Consider the following 18,015-nt stretch of genomic DNA (forward strand, 5'->3'; position numbering starts at 1 on the left):
CGTCCCGGTGTGGCCACGCCGCACGGTGTGGGGGGGGGGCGACACTCCACACACCTGCCCCCCGCCCCGCCCTTGGCCAAGGCGCCCCTCCTGCCCACACGTCCACCATGCACGCACCCCACCCCGCAAGCCGGGCTGCTCTCTGCCCGTCTCCCGACCTTCACGCGCGCCCCCCCGCCGTCCGGTGAGACCATGACGGTGCCGGGCCTCTGCCGGGGGCCCCACTGAACCGAGAGCAACCCCCCGGCCTGGCTGCTGGGCCCGCTGTCCGTACTCCCCTGCCCCCCTCACCAGCTGTGCTGTGTCCGTCCTGCCGTCCCTCAGCCCGTCTGTCCCCGCTCCAGCGCGCTCCTGCTAGGGCCCTTTACCTCCTGCCCCCCCACCCCCCCGGGAGGGGCTGTCTGTTCCCCCGCAGCGTCCACCCCACCGTCACTCTGCCACACCCCCAGCTAGGCTCCTTGTAGCACCTGTCACCCGGCATTTTGGTGTCTGCACCGTCACGTCGGCGCCACCGCCCAGTGGAACGTCGCCCTGGGAACCGAGAAGGGCCCTACAAATCTACAAGGAACAGATGGCCCGCAGGTGGGGCTTCGCGCGCATCTCACGTCGATCCGTGCTGCCTCCCCGGGGCCCGGGGCCTCCACAAGCAGCGAGGCCTGCAGGCGTTCGCCCGCCCCGAGCCCAAGCGGCACGCGGCATGTGGCCTCCACTACAGTTAGCGATTGCTGGACGTGATCTGTGATGGACGCGCCGTGCCGCAGGTTTGGCGCTGCGCCTCCCTCCCCCACCTGGGCACCTGACCTCCTGCAGGGGCCGCCCGCCTAGGGGCCTGGGCAGGTGTGTGGTCATGGTGACCGGGTCCTCTCCTCACTGCCAAACCACAGTGGACACCAAGGCTCCAAACCCAAAGAGCAACAGACCCTCCCCGCGGCCCCGGAAACCCCAGATCAGAGTCTGTCTTTACTGCAAAGCATTAAACCGCAGGTCCTTTATGAGCAACACGGCTACTGAGAAAGACAACACGTGTTGCTTGCCGGTTGAGGTATTTTTCTAGCACGTCCAACACGAGGTACCTAGAGCAGGGAAAAAACACCCAAATGGATGTCCCATGTCCCCCACGTCCTGCTGGTACCAGCCACCAGAACTCCCTCCTTCCTCAAGTTTTCGCTCCCCACACCCAGATCCCGGGTGTGAGGATTTTCTTTTACTAAAGGGGAAATCGTTTTCACTAGACAGCATTTACCCCAAATAAAGAAGCCTGCATCCTCACAACAATCTATCAAGTGTTTGTTAAACCTTCACAAAAACAGCATCAAGATACAGAGAAATCATAAAGGACTCTCCTGACATTTGCACCTACCGCTGGTCTCCTGCGACGTCCCCCTGCGCTCCTGGAATGTTCTCCACCACACCCGTCCTGCGGAGTGGCTGTGGACACGCCTACCTCCCCAGACACCCACCGGCCCATCCCCAGACTCCAGAGGTCAGGGGTCACAAGCATGACCCCTGGAGACTCTCCTCAGAGAACCAACAGCCGGGAGCTGGTTACTGATTAACAGAAGCACAACCGTCAACTGAAAACAAGCTGTGGGCTGGGGGCCAAACAGCAGAGCTGCTCCGAGGTCCCTGATAAAGCCCTGATAAAGCCAAGTTCCTGGCATCACAGAGCCAGGATGGGACGGGCAGCCCTGAGCCCCACCCTCCCACAGGGGGACACACACACGCCCACAGAAGAATGAGCCGGTGGGGGAAGCTGCCCTGGGAAGGGCCCTCACGCTCGGGGGTGCGGGCGAGGGTGAATGTGGTGGTCACGGTTGGTCGTGGACTTCAGCACCCGCTGGGCTGCTGCAATCAGAACTGTATGGGCATGTGGGATAGAGAACGAACAGGATATAAAGGCAGGCCCGGGGCTTCCCTGGTGGCGCAGTGGTTGAGAGTCCGCCTGCCGATGCAGGGGACGCGGGTTCGTGCCCCGCTCCGGGAAGATCCCACATGCCGCGGAGCGGCTGGGCCCGTGAGCCATGGCCGCTGAGCCTGCGCTCTGCAACGGGAGAGGCCACAACAGTGAGAGGCCCGCATACTGCAACCAAAAAAAAAAAAAAAAAAAAGGCAGGGTGAGCATCTGGGGAGGGCAGGGGTGGAAAGGAGAAGTGGGCAGGGAGGGACACAGTCGGGGCCCATGTGTCCTGCCGTCTGCTCCAGCATCACTTCCCCGAGCTCCCGGTCCCTCGGTCCCTCGTCTGCAGACGACGCCCAGAGCCTGTCCGGCCACGGCAGGGACTCTGAGGGAGCAGAGGTGCAAGCGCCCGGCACGGTGCTGTACGTGCCCAGAAATGAGGCTGTGGAAACATCGTGAGCCCAGATCCTGGTTCTCAGGTCTTCACGCTATTCGGGAAGAAAATAGAGACACGGATGCCCTTTATCTCGGTCTCCAGGCATCCTAGCGTCAGAAGGGTACCACTCCACGGAGAGCAGCAAATGAACAGATTTAACAGGCTAAATTCAAGAACAGGCAGGAAAGCAAAGGAAAAGGATGGTGAATAACGATGACGTGATGACAGTGACGTAGAAAGCCCTTCATTACCAGTGATGAACAAGTATATCACGTGATCACGACACGTGTAGAGAGCAGTCTGAAACTCCAGCTGTCTGCTAGACTTACAGGAGACACACAAAGCTAAGACGCGGTGTCACAGAAAGACAGAAACCGAAGGCAAAGGAAAGACGCGCAGACAAACACCCACGGGAAGAACGCTGGTGTGGCACAGCAAGAGGGAGAAGCAGACTCGAAGCGGAGAGGCCCTAAGCCATGAAGGGGGCTGGCACATGGGGAAGCGGTTCTGAACCGGTGCCCACCATGCGGCTGGAGGACACACCCTGGCCACCGGAAGGAGCTCTGGCGTGTTCCAGGGGAGAGAGAAGACCAGGTGGAGACGGCGGACCCGACAGGACGGCAACCAAGCAGGGCAGGCGGGGGAGGGAGGGGGGCGGGCAGAAGCAGGTACACCGACGGGGAGCCCGTGTGCAGGGGCGTCGGGAGCAGGTGCCAGGCAGGGGAACGCCGCGGGGAGGGGAGGTGTCAGGGCATCTTACTGTCACTCCTAGTAGAGAAACAACAGACATTATCCAGAAGGAGGGGACCCAGGATCTGACATAAAGCTCCTCGTATTAGGTGACCACTACGGCCAAACGTACTTTCCCCTCTATCGGGTCAGCACTGCCAAACACAAAACACAACACCAGAAAGGCTGAGAACAGACCCCACATACAGAACCAGTGAGTGTGTTTATGTATGGGCACCGTTCTACCTGTATTTACCCTTGAAATACACAAAATAGGGACAGCACTAACCCGAACACATGGATCATATCAGTCAATACGAATGGGCTGAGTTCAGCTACCAAAAGGGAACTATTTTCAAACTGGCTTGTGAAAAAAAATTCAGCTCTGCCAGGTGCAAGAGAAAACCTCAACCCAAACAATTCATCAGGGTCGAAAAGAATGAATAAATACATACTGGGAAATGCCCAAAAAACAGGGTCCAAGATCTTGATATCGGAGAATAGAGTATCAGGCACGGGAAATTAATGAGACAAAGCAGGACTACGGATCATTCTAGAAACTAAAATTCTCAAGGAAGATGTAAGTTTAATATCTATGTACCAAATAAGGCAGCTTTAATTTTCATAAAGCAGAAATTACAGGGATGCCATAGAAACAAATCAAAGCATGCTAATAATAGGTGTTAGTACATCTCTTTTAATCCAAGACAGAACAGTGGCCAGGAACTAAGAGAGACCACAGACGACGCAGCAGCAAGGTGTGTGAAGGGGATCTTTGGGACAGGCAGCCAGTCCTGCACTTGATAAGGGAAGACACACTTTCTCTCAATTGCTCATAGAAACATTCATGAACAGTGCCCATAAATTAAGCAACAAAGAAATTTTCAACAAATCCCAAACAGTAATTAAAACACAGACAATATTGCCTAGAAATCAGGAGACAGAAAAGGCCTTTCCCACCCCACCGTCTGCCCCAAACATGAATATTTTCCTCTTAGACGCTCCTCTCCAGGGGAAGTAGAAACCCAAACTGCAGAATTTCTAGAAAACGTAACGAGAACTAAAGCAGTGCTTGGAGGAAAATTTACCACATTAAATACTTTACATCTTTAGAAATGAGAGCATGAAAATAAGAGAGTTAAGCCTCCAATTGAGAAACTCAGAATTACAAAAGTAACTGAAGGAATTAATAAGGTAAAAGCAACAATGCGTTAGAAAAAAAAGCATATAATAGTTAAATCTTTAAAAACTCGTGTTCAAAAAAATTAATAAAACATACACCCCCTAGGGCAATAAAAATACATAAAATAAGAAAAGAGAAAAACCATCAAAAAATAAAGTTTTTTAAAAATCACGGAAATAACTGTACATCTCTATGCAAATAAAGCTGAAAACTTGGTTGACATGGATAATTTTCTAAGAGAAAAAAATTTACGGAAACAGTGACCACAGAAAAGATAGAAAGTCTGAACAGACCTAGTTTTATAGAATTAGAAGAGTTGTCTGTCAGAGTTACCTCTAAGAAAAGATACCAAACCCAGATGACTCAGTCCTATAAGAACAGATTATCTTGACACAACCTAACATTCTCCAGAACACAGAGAAGGAAGGAAATTTCCAAATGCCTTTTTGTGAAGGAAGCGGGATGCTGAATCCACAATGGGAGAGTGAAAGCAGAAAGAGGGGGACTCGTCTAAAGCAACAGCTCTCAAGTGTGATATGAGGACCCCGGGGCGGGGTGGGGGGAGTCTGAGAGTCATCTGTTTTCCAAGCACATACTTGGGGAAGCAGAATTTTCATGGCATAGCTCCACCAAACAACACAGTAAAACAGTCTGAATGCAGAAGCAGGTATTTCAGGGGTCTCCTATTAGGTCAGATGCCCGAGAGATTAATTACATTGTAGAAATATAAAATAATGGCCCTCTCCTCATTACACTCTTTTTCAGTTTTGGAAAATATAGTTCTTCTTCATTAAAAAATGCTATTTATGTTAACATGTAATGGGTTTATTGCTGCTTTTTTTTTTTTTTTTTTTTTTTTTGCGGTACGCGGGCCTCTCACCGCTGTGGCCTCTCCCGTTGCGGAGCACAGGCTCCGGACGCACAGGCTCAGCGGCCATGGCTCACGGGCCCAGCCGCTCCGCGGCATGTGGGATCTTCCCGGACCGGGGCACGAATCCGTGTCCCCTGCGTCGGCAGGCGGACTCTCAACCGCTGCGCCACCAGGGAAGCCCCCATTGCTGCTCTTTTAAATGAATTATTAAATAAAAATTTTTAGTGTTCTGTGTTGATTTCTAAACGATTACCTATCAAGAGCAGGGTTTCTCAGCTGTGGCACTATTGACATTTGGGACCAGATACTCTTCTGTCAGGGGACAGTCCTGTGCATTGTAGGATATTCGGCAGCGTCCCTAACTTCTACCCACTGGATGCCAGTAGAGACACCCCAGCACACCAGTTGTGTCAACCAAAAGCATCTCCTGGTGTTGCCAAATGTCCCCTTGGGTGGGGGAAGGATCACCCCAGCTGAGAACCACAGTAGATATAACCCACAGAAACAAAAGCTTCTTAGGGTCCTCAATAATTTTTTAAGAGTGTAAAGAGACCAAAATTTTCAGACCCACTGCTCTTTACTTATGGATATAAATACAAAAATTCCTTTAAAATTAGCACACAGACTCTAACAGCACATTGAAAAGCTAATGCACCATGACCAAGTGGGGTCTGCTCCATGAATGCAAGGATGGTTCGACAGGAGGAAATCTATTAATAAAATCCATTATATTTCTTTAAAAAGAATTCTGGGCAGATAATTTAACAAAATCTAACCTCACTCCCTGATGAGAACACTCATTAAAGTAGGAACAATTTAAAATTATTACATACACTCATTATATGCTTCCCCCTAAGATGAGACACTCACCATATACTTCTCCGTGAGGTGATAACATCTAAGACTCCAAATCAGCGTTTACTTAATGGAGAAACACGAGAGGCATCCAGCAAACATCAGGAAAAAGACAAGACGCCGTTACTTAACAGGCCAATCAGATGCGTGAACACAGACCGGACATTCTCAATAAATGTACCTTAGCAAACCGATTCCGGTCACATAGTTAAAAACAAAACATCGTGACCAAATCTGGTTTATGCCAGGACGCAGGAATGGTCTACCATAGAAAATCAATTCGTCTAGTGATTGTCAACAGACAAAAGAAGAAAAACAACACGATTATTTCATGAGCTTCAGGAAAAGCAGCTGAAGTTGCTCAGCACCTCCCACAACTGTTTAAGGACGTCCGGCCTCAAGGCCCCGACTCCCCAGAAAGCTCACTGCAGCCACGGTGATAAGACAAGGAAAGAAATAAGAGAGGGCCTCCCTGGTGGCGCAGTGGTTGAGAGTCCGCCTGCCGATACGGGGGACATGGGTTCATGACCCGGTCCGGGAGGATCCCACGTGCCGCGGAGCGGCTGGGCCCGTGAGCCATGGCCGCTGAGCCTGCGCGTCCGGAGCCTGTGCTCCGCAACGGGAGAGGCCACAGCAGTGAGAGGCCCGCGTGCCGCCAAAAAAAAAAAAAAAAAAGAAAGAAAGAAGAGAAACCAGGGTTAAAAAGAAGGAAACCAGCTTTCGTCACTTGTAGGTGATATGACTGTCTACACAGAAAATCCAGGAAGTTCTTGAGGCAGGTTATTGGCGATAGCAAGGGGGCAGTGAGGATTCCGGCAGGTGGGCAGCCGGGCAGGGCCTCCCTCCTCCCGGGTCTGCTCCCAGCCAGCAGCTCCCCCGAGAGAAGCTCACGTCGCTGGGGGAACCAGGAAGACAGCACAGCAGCCCTAGACCCGAGAAGGGGCCACACGTGCGCGACCTGACAGGCGCTCATGGGCCAGCTCTCTCTCCAGCATCTGCGCTGGGCTGTGCAAGCTGGACTGTCCCTCGCCTGCCTCGGTCCTGGGGTTTCCATGTTTCCATGGACACGCTTCCTAAATTCAATTCACACACAAGCCCGTGTGAAACAACCTCAGTCAAGGCCAGAGCCAAGTACGCGAGGCGGCAGCGGGAACTCGCGGTTCCGGAAGGCGCTTCCCCGGACGCCCATCCCCGCTCGTCTCGCTCCGGCCCCGTGGAGCAGAGCCGGCCAGCCGGCGGCAACCGTCCTGGCGCTCAGGCACGGCGCCTGGCTCAGGCGTATTCTCCCACTTTCGGTTCTATTCACCGAGAGATGAGGAACAGCCAGGCAGACGGCGTCTGTGGGACACGGTGGCCTCGTGGCCAAGCAGAGCCAGACGGAGGCCCCGGCCCGTTTCTGCTTCTGCTGTGCTTGCACTTCAGATACTTGAAGGACCCGGCTTTGCTACCGAACACTGGTGACCAGGCGATAAAGTGCGTGTAACCACGTGTGCACACAACCCTTTATATGTCTACCAACGACAGGAACGCGGCCTGGAATGTTCCAGAAAACAGACACTCCTCGGTGGAAACGGAATCCGGCCCAGGCCACTGTCCCTGGAGAGCCTACCCACGCCCACCCCTCCAACTTACAAACAGCACCAGCCAGAGACTCCACACGGGCAGGGGGCAAAGTCCACCTTCCAGCAGGTCAGGCAGCTGGGCTGGGCAGGGCCGCTCAGATACTGCAGAGCCTGGAGGCCCATTGTCACCCTCCCAGAGGACTGTCCCCACTGCACTCACCCAACCCCTCCCCCCAGCCCCTCAATACAAGAATGAGTGTGCTAGTTATGACGCTTTCTGAGACACACAAACACATCTCAAGTCTTAAAAGCACACTCTGGCTCTAAGAAACTGATAACCAGGTAAATGTGCTCTGACACTATCACCCAGACTTCTTGTAAAGCGTGTGCGTGTGTGTGTACGTATATACAGCCACGCTCTTGTAAAGCGCGTGCGCGTGTGCGCGTATACGTATATACAGCCATGCTCTTTAGAACATGCATGAAAGAGGAAGCTAAGTCTTTTTAAATGAGGTAGATCTATGTGTAGTAAAAGACCCTCAAGCAGGTTAAAATTAAGTTGCACAGATGGATATCATGACACATAGACACATTTTTAGAAACTCTGTGCCCGTGTGTTCTTAAGTGTGTTTTGACAAGCTCTGAAAGGATAAACCACAAGCCATTTTTCGTGCTTCCCTCCAGGAAAAAGGGTGGGATTTGGGATGGAGTAAAGAATGGAATTTTGATTACTTATTAGATTTGGTTCTGTGTTTAATTTTTATAAGCACGTATCACTTCTTAAATTAAAATTTAAATATTAACAAAAAATTACCTGCTTGCTTGTAAAGCTCCAACCTTCTGTCTCTCCAATGGTGACGAAGTCTAAACAGTTACGCTGAACACTGTTAAGACTGTTTCTTAAGGGAAAAAGCTTACCCTGCAGGATACCAGGCTCCTCCAGACACAACTTGGCCCGTCAGAGTCTGAGCCCTTTGCTCAGCCCCTCGTGTCACCTTTAGAGCAAAGAGAACCCGTCCTCAAACACGGCCATGCAGGGGGCTGCACACGGGGGCCTCCCACCTCGACCGCCCTCGCAGCCCCTCCCCCTGCCTCCCTTCCCCCACCCCCTGGACTGAGTTCTGAGTCTGCAGTCCACGTGGGCCACAGCGGGGGAGGGAAAGGCACTGTTTCAGCATCAGTACCTAAGAAAGACTAAGGAAAACCTTCCAGTCATCTTAAACTTGTAAGAAAAGTTAATGGAAAACTCGTGGGAGCCAAAATTGCAATAAGCTGTAGGAGAGATGTTTTGCTTGTTCTACCATTCATCAGTGAGGGGGCCACAGAGCCAGCCACTAAGCATGCTGCCTTGAGGCCACGTTGGAGGCGGGCGTTCTCAGGTCCCAGAGCCCAAGGGTCCGCGCAGCCGAAGTCCTAGCACTCTCCCAGCTTCTCCCCTAGCCTCTCCCTCCCAGGCAGCAACCGCACATCCTGCAGGGCTGGCACAGGACCTGACGACCAGCACAAGTGTCCACCAGGGTGCCAGGGGCCGGCAGGGACAGGACCACATACACCTGCCCTCGGGGCACAGCAGAGCGCTGAACCCCAGGGGACCACTCGTGAGCACAGGCAAAGGACTCATCCTGAGCCTGCGTCCTCATCAGAAAAACACAAGTAACATTTGTTCCGCACTATAGGAAGAGAATTGAACAGTGAGGGATTTTTAAGTGCTCAGCTCAGAGCCGACATGCATAATAGCAATGACAAGAGTGATGGATGAGGGGCTTCCCTGGTGGCGCAGTGGTTAAGAATCCACCTGCCAGTGCAGGAGACACGGGTTACAGCCCCGGTCCAGGAAGATCCCACATGCTGCGGAACAACTAAGCCTGCAAGCCATAACTACTGAGCCTGCGTTCTACAGCCCATGAGCCACAACTACGGAGCCCGTGCGCCACAACTACTGAAGCCCGTGCGCCTAGAGCCTGCGCTCCCAACAAGAGAAGCCACCACAATGAGAAGCCCGCGCACCGCAACGAAGAGTAGCCCCCGCTCGCCGCAACCAGAGAAAGCCCGCGCGCAGCAATGAAGACCCAAAGCAGCCAAAAGTAAAATAAATAAATTTTAAAAAATAAAATAAATGTTAAAAAAAAAAGAGTGATGGATGTGCCCCCTGCCCCCACCCTGGTCCACTCAGCTCATCCTTCCACTCATCAAACCACATCGTGGCTTGTAACTTCCATTTCTCTGACGACTAAGTTGCACACCTTTTCAGATGTTTATTAGACATTTGGACATCTTTTGAGAGGTGCCAGTTCAAGTCACAAACGAATGATTTGCTTTAAATTTCAATACTGATGATTACTAGCTTGGGCGGAGGGGTTATATCTTTCCTGCCTCTAAAATATGGTAAGTCGTACATGCGTAACTGAAAAGTCATTTATTTTTGTAAATGTTGAGTTAATCTTGCTGGATGCTTGGTTATAAATCTGACTGTCCCGGGGCTGAAAAGCACGTCTCCAACTTGCCACTCTTCTCCCCGTCCCTTTTCCCAGCCCTCAATTGCTAAAGAACTTGGAGGTCCCGTCCCCACAAAAGAGGGAGAGCAAACTGATTCCCATCTCCAACCTCCCCCAATCCCGTCTTTCTGGGAGAGGTCTGGTTGATGACCAGGGCCCCCGGTCACTCTCCTCCAGAAACAAACCAGTGTTGACGACACATTCCTGCCGCGTACGACGCGACATGCTTCACACATCAGAAGGCTCTTGGTGCCACCCACAGTCCCCGCGGCCCTCGCAGGCCACATCCTGGGCAGCGGCAGTTATGAGGGGGAGAATCCTTTTAGCCCCAAGTATAGTTCACCCACGGCCACATGATAAAAGGAAAGGAATACATGGAGAGCTCAACTTTAGGATACGATGTAGTTTGATATTCTTTTGCACAGAACAGAAGCTTGCAACAATTTAACAGCTAAAACCACAAGCTGTGTACTCAATCAATAATGAGCAAAAAAAGCAAATAAACCTTTGTTGATTCAGAATGTCGGGAGATGAGGTGCTCAGAGAACGCGGTAGCTGAGAGCTGCCATGTAGTCATATTTATATTTCCAGTTATCCAATAAGCGCTCATAATAAAATACTTAATTATAAAGAGACACTAAACAAAGTAGTTTTAACTGCAGTGCTCCAGTCATATATTTAAGCAACATTATTTTCAGTAAGTCATGACTATGAATATAAAAAGTATGCGACTGACACTGGCTTGCGTTCATCCTATTCACATCCCCAGAGCTTGTTCTTAACCCGCTAGGCCAGTCACTATCAGAACACCGTGTAACTATTACACATGAGGGGAAACTGCCTGTGCCCACCCAGAGTTGGGATCCCGCAGTGAAACTTGTAAACTTCCAAACCTAATGGCTGGATTCGCTCTCTGCAGAAAGCACTTGAAGTGACAGATGTCTCCTGGGTCCAAAGAAGAAATGGCAGGGGGAGGCCTTCTGGTCAAGGCTGGATTAATACAAAAGGAACCCGTCACTCAGTCACCTAACACGGCAGATCCCCGAGAACGTGTCTGCGCGCAGAAGGTGAGGTCAGCTTGGAGCCTGAAAGGCAGGTCCTGGATGGCCCGAAGCCAGGACACGGGAGCACGGGAGAGGGCCGGGTCACTGGCGGTCACTCTGCGGCCAGGTTCTGTCCTCAGCCCCGGAGGAACCAAGGCCAACTGACCAGGGATCTCTGCCACAGCTGCCGATTACCACTGGGCTTCCCAGAGGAGCTACCTACAGGAGCAGAACATCCTGATGGCAAACATGCTCCCTGACCTCCGGGTCACAGTCCAGCCCTGGACGACTAGGCTGGACAGCTATGTCCATCTCCAAAAGACTCACGGACTTCCAGGTCTGCTAACAAAAGCTGGGTCCAGCTCTGCTAGGGGGACGCCCATTCTTCACTTCCCGAGATGCCCTCCACCCAGCAGCAGTTTTAGCTTGGCCCCTTCACTCATCCCTCCAGGAAGAAACAGAAGGGAAACCGCGTTACCGGGACTTTTTCATTTGTATTCTGATTATAATAAATATCCTTTGTCTGTAAGAAAACTTTAAAGTGTATACCCCTTTGAGAAAATCCAACAACGTGTTAAGGTCCGGCTGTGCCCTGCTCGGTCCCTTCAATGTCACTGAAGCTGGATCAGCGAGTCCGGCTCTCAAGGCGATAGACTTCTGTGTCTGCCGACAGAGCCAGGTCCAGACCACTGGGGCAGGACCCACTCCAGGGCTGCTCCAGGGAGCACGCACGCACATACACACACACGCACGCACACACGCACGCGGCTCAAGCGTCAGGTGCCCCCCTCTCCTGACTCACCGTGGCCCAGGGTCAGCAGGGTCAGTGGGGTGAGCAATCGTCCTCAGAGGCTTCCAACTTGAAGGCCTGAGAGTTAAAGACAAACAGAAATGTACTTAGGCAGGACTGGAAAAATACTCCGTGAATAAACTACGCGCAGTTACTTTAAAATCAAAAAGACTGCACATCAGGGAAGCAGACAGTTATGAATGAACTTGATTCAGGTCCCGATGACCTGAATGGTCTACTAACTTAAGCAAACACCAGGGACACAGCCTATCAGGCCTTTCCAAGTGCTGTTACTTCCCCCCGCCTGATAAGGAGGCCCAACAGATGGACCATAAATGAACAAACCGCAGAGATGCAGAGACCACACCCCAGGACGGACCGCGAAGCAATTTCAACCTCGCCTGCAGGCTCGCACGAACAGCGGAAGGTAGGTCACCTCCTGGATGGATGGACAAGACGCAGAACAGCCTCCAGGCCTCCCGGCCCCTCTGGGCGCTGAGGCTCCCGTTCCCAGGACAGCCACTGTGCCGACCTCGCCTGCACTCTCCTCCCTCCCAAACCCACTAAGCCTGCAGGAGGGGCTCCCGCCAGGCCAGCCCAGTCTGCCGTTGATAAAGCCAAACCCAGGCCGACTGGCTAATTTTAGTCCTTGTTTTTGTTTGTTTTGAACTGTGGTAAAATACACACACAAATCCCCATTTAAACCATTTTACAGTGGTCACAGTTCAGTGGGGTTAAGTCCATTCACACTGTTGGGGAGCCATCACCACTGTCCATCCACAGAACTTTCCATCTTCCCAAACTGAAACTCTGTCCCCATGAAACACTCCCTCCCATCCCCTCCCCGGGCCCCGGCCCCCACTGTTGTCCTGCTGTCTGTCCCTACGAATCTGACTCCTCCAGGGACCTCGTGTAAGTGGATCACACAGTAGTTGTCCTTTTATGTCTGGCTTACTTCACTGAACATAATGTCCTCAAGGTTCATTCGCGTCGTAGCACGTGTCATAACTTTGCTTTCAAGGCTGAAGGATATTACACTGTACTCAAATACAACGTTTTTTTCTTCTGTAAACCTTATAGCTTTAGCTTTCGTATTTAGGTCTGGGCGACCAGACCATTCTGAGTTAATTTTTTAATATGGGATGAAGTTGGGCGAAGGTTCACTGTTTTTGCACATAGCTGTCCAATAGTCCTGGCACCAGCTGTTGAAAATACTATCACTTCCCCATTGAATTATGTTGAAACTTTTGTTGGAAATCAATTTACTATAAATGTGTGGGTCAGTTTCTGGAATCTACTCCGTTCCAATGATCTGCACGTATATCTTTTTGCCTTTCCACAACGTCTACATTACCACAGAAGCAGAGGAAGTCTTAAAGCCAGGCACTCTTTTCTTTGCCTCTTCAAAATTATTGGAGCTCTCCTAGGTCCTTAGATTTCCAACGTAAATTTTAGAATAAGCTTGTAAGTTTCTACAAAAAGCCTTGCCAGGATTTTGTTTGTGATTGCACTGAATCTATTTAACAGTTTTGGTAGAATTGGCATTTTAGTAACATTGGGTCCTGTGGTCCATTAACATGGTACAGCTCCCCATTTATTTAGGTCTGCTTTAATTTCTCTCGGCACTATTTTGTTATATTTATCCCTAAGAATTTCATATTTTTGATGCTACTGTAAATGGTGTTTTGTTACAGCTTTTAACTATTCGGTGCTAGTATGTAGAAATAAAATTAATTTTGTTATAATGACCTTGAGTCCTGTAAATTCACCGAACTCACCTACTGGTTCTAGTAACTTTGTGCATTTCTTAGGATTTTCCACATAGGCCATCATGCCATCTGTGAGTAAAGACATTTTTACTTCTTTTTTCCCCTTCTGTATGTCTTTTCTTTCTTTTTCTTGCCTTATTCTTCTAGTATAATGTTGAATAAGAGTGGTGAATAAGAGCAGATGTCCTTGCCTCGCTCCCAATATAGAAGGAAAGCTTCAGTCTTTCACCATTATGTAGGATGTTAGCTGTAGATTTTTCATAGATGCCCTTTATTAGACTGAGGCCATCGACTTCTAGTTTGCTGAGAGATTTTTTTTTTTTTTTTACCACAAATGAGTAGTAAATGCCTTTTTTTTTTTTTTTTTTTGCACCACTGAGATAGTCATATGGTTTTCTTTTTTGTCTGTTAATAAAGTGAATTATAATGACTGATTTTGAATGTCAAACCAACTTTGCATTCCTGGGATAAATCTCACTTGGTTACGGTGCACTAGACTTTTTACATATTGCTGGGTTTGATTTGCTAAACATTTCTAATTCAGGCAGGATTTTGTTCAGGATGGATATCGGTCCATACCTGTGTGGTTTGGGTACCAGGGCGATGCTGGCCTCATAAAATGAGCTAAGTGTTCCCTCCTCCTCTAATTACCGGAGGACTTTGTGTAGAACTGGTACTATTTCTTCCTTGAATGTTTGAAAGAATTCATCAACGATGTCATCTGGGCCAAGAGTTTTCTTTGTTAGAAGGTTTTTATATACAAATTGCATTTTTTGATAGATTCAGGGTTATTTGGGTTATCTATTTTGACTTGAATACGTTTTAGTGATTTCTTTTGCTCCAGGAATATGTCCCTCTCATCTGTGGCATGGAGCATTGCAGAATATTCCCTTAGGATCTCTAGTGACTCTTCCCCTCTCAGTTCTGATTTTGGTAGTTTTTCTTCTCTCTTTTTTTTTCTGATCAGTCTAACTAGAGGTTTACCAATTTTAATGATTCTTTCAAAGAACCAACTTTCGGTTTCATTGATATTTTTCTACTGTTTGTTTTCTATCTCATTGATTTTTGCTCTTTGTTATTTCTTTCCTTTGTTTACTTTTTCTTAAGGTTGAAGCTTAAATCATTGATTTGAGGACTGCTTTATGTTCTAATATGATCATTTAATGCTATAGATGCCTAAGCACTATTTTCCCTGCATTCCACAAATTCTGATACCTTATGTTTTAACTTCCACTCAGTTCATAATGTTATCAAACTTCCCTCGTGACTTTTCCTTTGACCATGGACTATTTAAAAGTGTCTTTATTGAGTTTTCAAATATTTGAGGATTTTTCCAGATATCTTTCAATTACTGACTTCTAGTTTAATTCTCTGTTGATCACAGAAAATACTTTGTATGGTTTCAATTACTGAGGTTATTTTCATGGGCCAGAATTTGGTCTACGTTGGTGAAAGCTCCGTGTGTACTTGCAAAGAAGATGTGCCCTGCTGTTGCCGGATGGGTGTTCTATCAACACCAGTCAAGTCAAGCTGATTGATGGTGTTCAAGTCTTCTCTATCTTTACTGATTTTCTATTTGTTCTGTCAGTTATTGAAAGAGGAGTGTTGAAATCTCCCGCTGTGATTGTGGGTTTGTCTAATTCTCCTTTCAGTTCTATCAGTTTTTGCAGTATGTATTTTGAAGCTCTTGTTAAGCGCACATATATTCAATATATTACGTTCTCTTGATGACCCGACCCCTTTTACCACTATGAGGAGACATTCCCTTCCCTGGCAATATTTCTTGTCCTGAAATATAACGTGTCTGATTTTAATATATCCACTTGGGCTATCCTGTGATTCACGTAGGCATGGTATCTATCTCTCCAACCCTTTACTTTTAACCTATCTCTGTCTTTATATTTAATGTGGAAAGCACGTTTACCTAATCTTTTCTATCTGCTCTGACACTCTGACAAGCTGCCTTTTAATTGGAGTTTTCAGGCCGTCCATATTTGATGTGATTATTGATATGGTTGGGATTAAATCTATTATCGTTCTATCTGTCCTATCTGGATTTGTTTGTTTCATTTTCTCTTTTTTCTGTCTTCTTCTGGATTAGGGATTTTTTTAAGATTCCATTTTATTTCCATTATTAGTTTATTAGCTATACCACTTTGTTGTTTTTTTAATGGTTGCCCTAGAATTTACAATGTATATCTTTAGTATATCACTGTCTACTTTCCAATAATATTATAATACTTCACATGTATTTTAAGAATTTTACTAGTTTCCACTTCCCCACTTCTAGATTTTTGGCTATATTACTGCCATACCTCTTACTTCTACTTATAAACTCTATACAACATTGTTAGTACTTTTATTTTAAACAGTAAATTATCTTTTAAAGGACTTTTCTTTGTGTGTGTGTGTGGTACGCGGGCCCCTCACTGTCGTGGCCTCTCCCGTTGCGGAGCACAGACTCCGGACGCGCAGGCTCAGCGGCCATGGCTCACGGGCCCAGCCGCTCCACGGCATGTGGGATCTTCCCGGACCGGGGCACGAACCCGCGTCCCCTGCATCGGCAGGCGGACTCCCAACCACTGCACCACCAGGGAAGCCCTAAAGGACTTTTTAAAATGAGAGGACAAAAGTCTTTTACATTTTCCTGCATTTCTGCTGCTTTTTATTCCTTCAGATCCAAATTCCTGTCTGGTGTCACTTTCCTTGTCCCCAGAGGACTTCCTCTATATTTTCTGGAGTTCAAGTCAGCTGGTGATAATTTTTTTCAGCTTTTAAATGTCTAAAAAAGTCTTTATTTGGCTTTCACTTTGGAAAGAGACTCTGTTAGCTAAGGAATTGTAGGCTGAAGCTTTTTTTCCTTCTGTATCTTGAAGATGCCCTTCCATAATCTTCTGAATTGCACCACTTCTGACAGGAAGTCCACTGTGACTTCACCTCTGTTTCCTCCGTACAGCGTAGGCTTTTGCCTCTGGCTGCTTTTAAGATCTTCTGCCTTTAAGATTTCCAGAAATTTGATTCTGATGTACATGGGTGTAGTTCTCTTCATGATTCTTCTGCCTGGGATTTACTGATCTTCTTGAAAGTCAGTTTTCATCAAATTTGCAAAATTGTAGCCATTATTTTTTTCAACTATTTTCCATCACACACATCTCTTTTCTGGAATTCAATTTCATGTTTGTTATCCCTCTTTATATGGTTCCACTGATGCTGGTTTTTTTTTCTCCCTGTCCTTTTCCTGTGTTTCATTTTAGAAAGTTTCTAGTGATATGTCTTCAAGAATACTGAAGATACATGTTGGGTCTGAGTGTCTGACCCCCCGTGAACCCCGCCCAGCGCATTTTCCTCTCTAGAAGCTTTGGGTCTTTTCTACATCTTCTATTTTCTCCTCGTCCTGTGCATATTTTCTCTGTGCCATTGGACACATTTATAACAGGCGTTTTTAGCATCCTTCTGTGCTAATTCTGCCATATGGATAGCTGTGGGTCCACCTGGACCTGTTTCTAGTTGATTTTTCTTGCCTTCTGGGTTATGTTTCCCCACCTGTTTGCATGACAAGGAATTTCTGCTTGGCTCCTGGACACTGTGGACATGGCGCGTCGGGGGATGAGCTTGTGGTCCCTCAAGTATTGTCAGGCTTTGTCTGGGAGTGTCATTAACTTTCTCAGAGTTGTTTGACCTTCCCAAGCTTTGTTTCTGTGGGTCCTGAGCAGGCTCGCATCTGCGGGGGAGGCGATGGCCTCTGAGGTGCCTACCCGACATCCTCTGAGCTGTGAGGTCTCTCCACCTGGCTGGTGAGAACACAACTTCATGCACAGCCCGTGTGAACTGAGGGAACGGTTCTAGCTACCCCTTTCCAGGCTCCCCCGACCTTGGTGGCGTCCCACACACGTGCGCAGATCACCACAGTCTAAGAACGAGTCGGGGGGTACTGTTCTCAGCTCTCTAGAACTCCTGAGTCACGCGGTCCTATCCTCTCCAGTATTCCCACAAATTCCAGCCTTCACGGAGTCCCTGAACGCCAGCCTCTGTCTCCACCTGCCCTCCCTGTGCTCGGCTGGCCGCTGCAGGTGATAAGCTGGGAGAGGGGTGCCCCACTCACACCCTCTCGTGGGGTCACCGTCCGGTGCCCCTGCTGTGCACGTGTGAGGTCGGTAGCCTCACACACTTCTGTGTGTTTTCCTTTGTTTAAGGTGGGATGTGCGGTCTGGTCCCTTTCATCCCATCGTGGCTAGATGTGGACGTTGGGATCTTGCATTTTCACTCCATTTCTCACTCGTCCACAGTGGGCAGCGCTAGCGGACGTGACCGCTGCACCTCAGCTGAGAAGCGCTGATCAGCATGTCAGAGGCAGAGGCTGCAGCTGCACGGAATGGAGATGCCTG

General features: G+C 48.8%; 1 protein-coding gene across 2 annotated transcripts in view; it reads right to left on the reverse strand.

Annotated features, from left to right (window-relative positions):
- The window catches only part of AGPAT3 (1-acylglycerol-3-phosphate O-acyltransferase 3), a 95,993-nt gene that overhangs the window by 56,925 nt on the left and 21,053 nt on the right, over positions 1-18,015 (reverse strand). For both annotated transcript variants that reach the window (XM_030835536.2, XM_030835534.2), the window contains exon 2: positions 11,874-11,939. The gene's annotated coding sequence lies outside the window, so the exon portion shown is untranslated. The remainder of the gene's footprint in view (positions 1-11,873; positions 11,940-18,015) is intronic.

This window comes from Globicephala melas, chromosome 4 (genome assembly GCF_963455315.2).
Source record: "Globicephala melas chromosome 4, mGloMel1.2, whole genome shotgun sequence".
Classification (NCBI taxonomy): Eukaryota; Metazoa; Chordata; class Mammalia; order Artiodactyla; family Delphinidae; genus Globicephala; species Globicephala melas.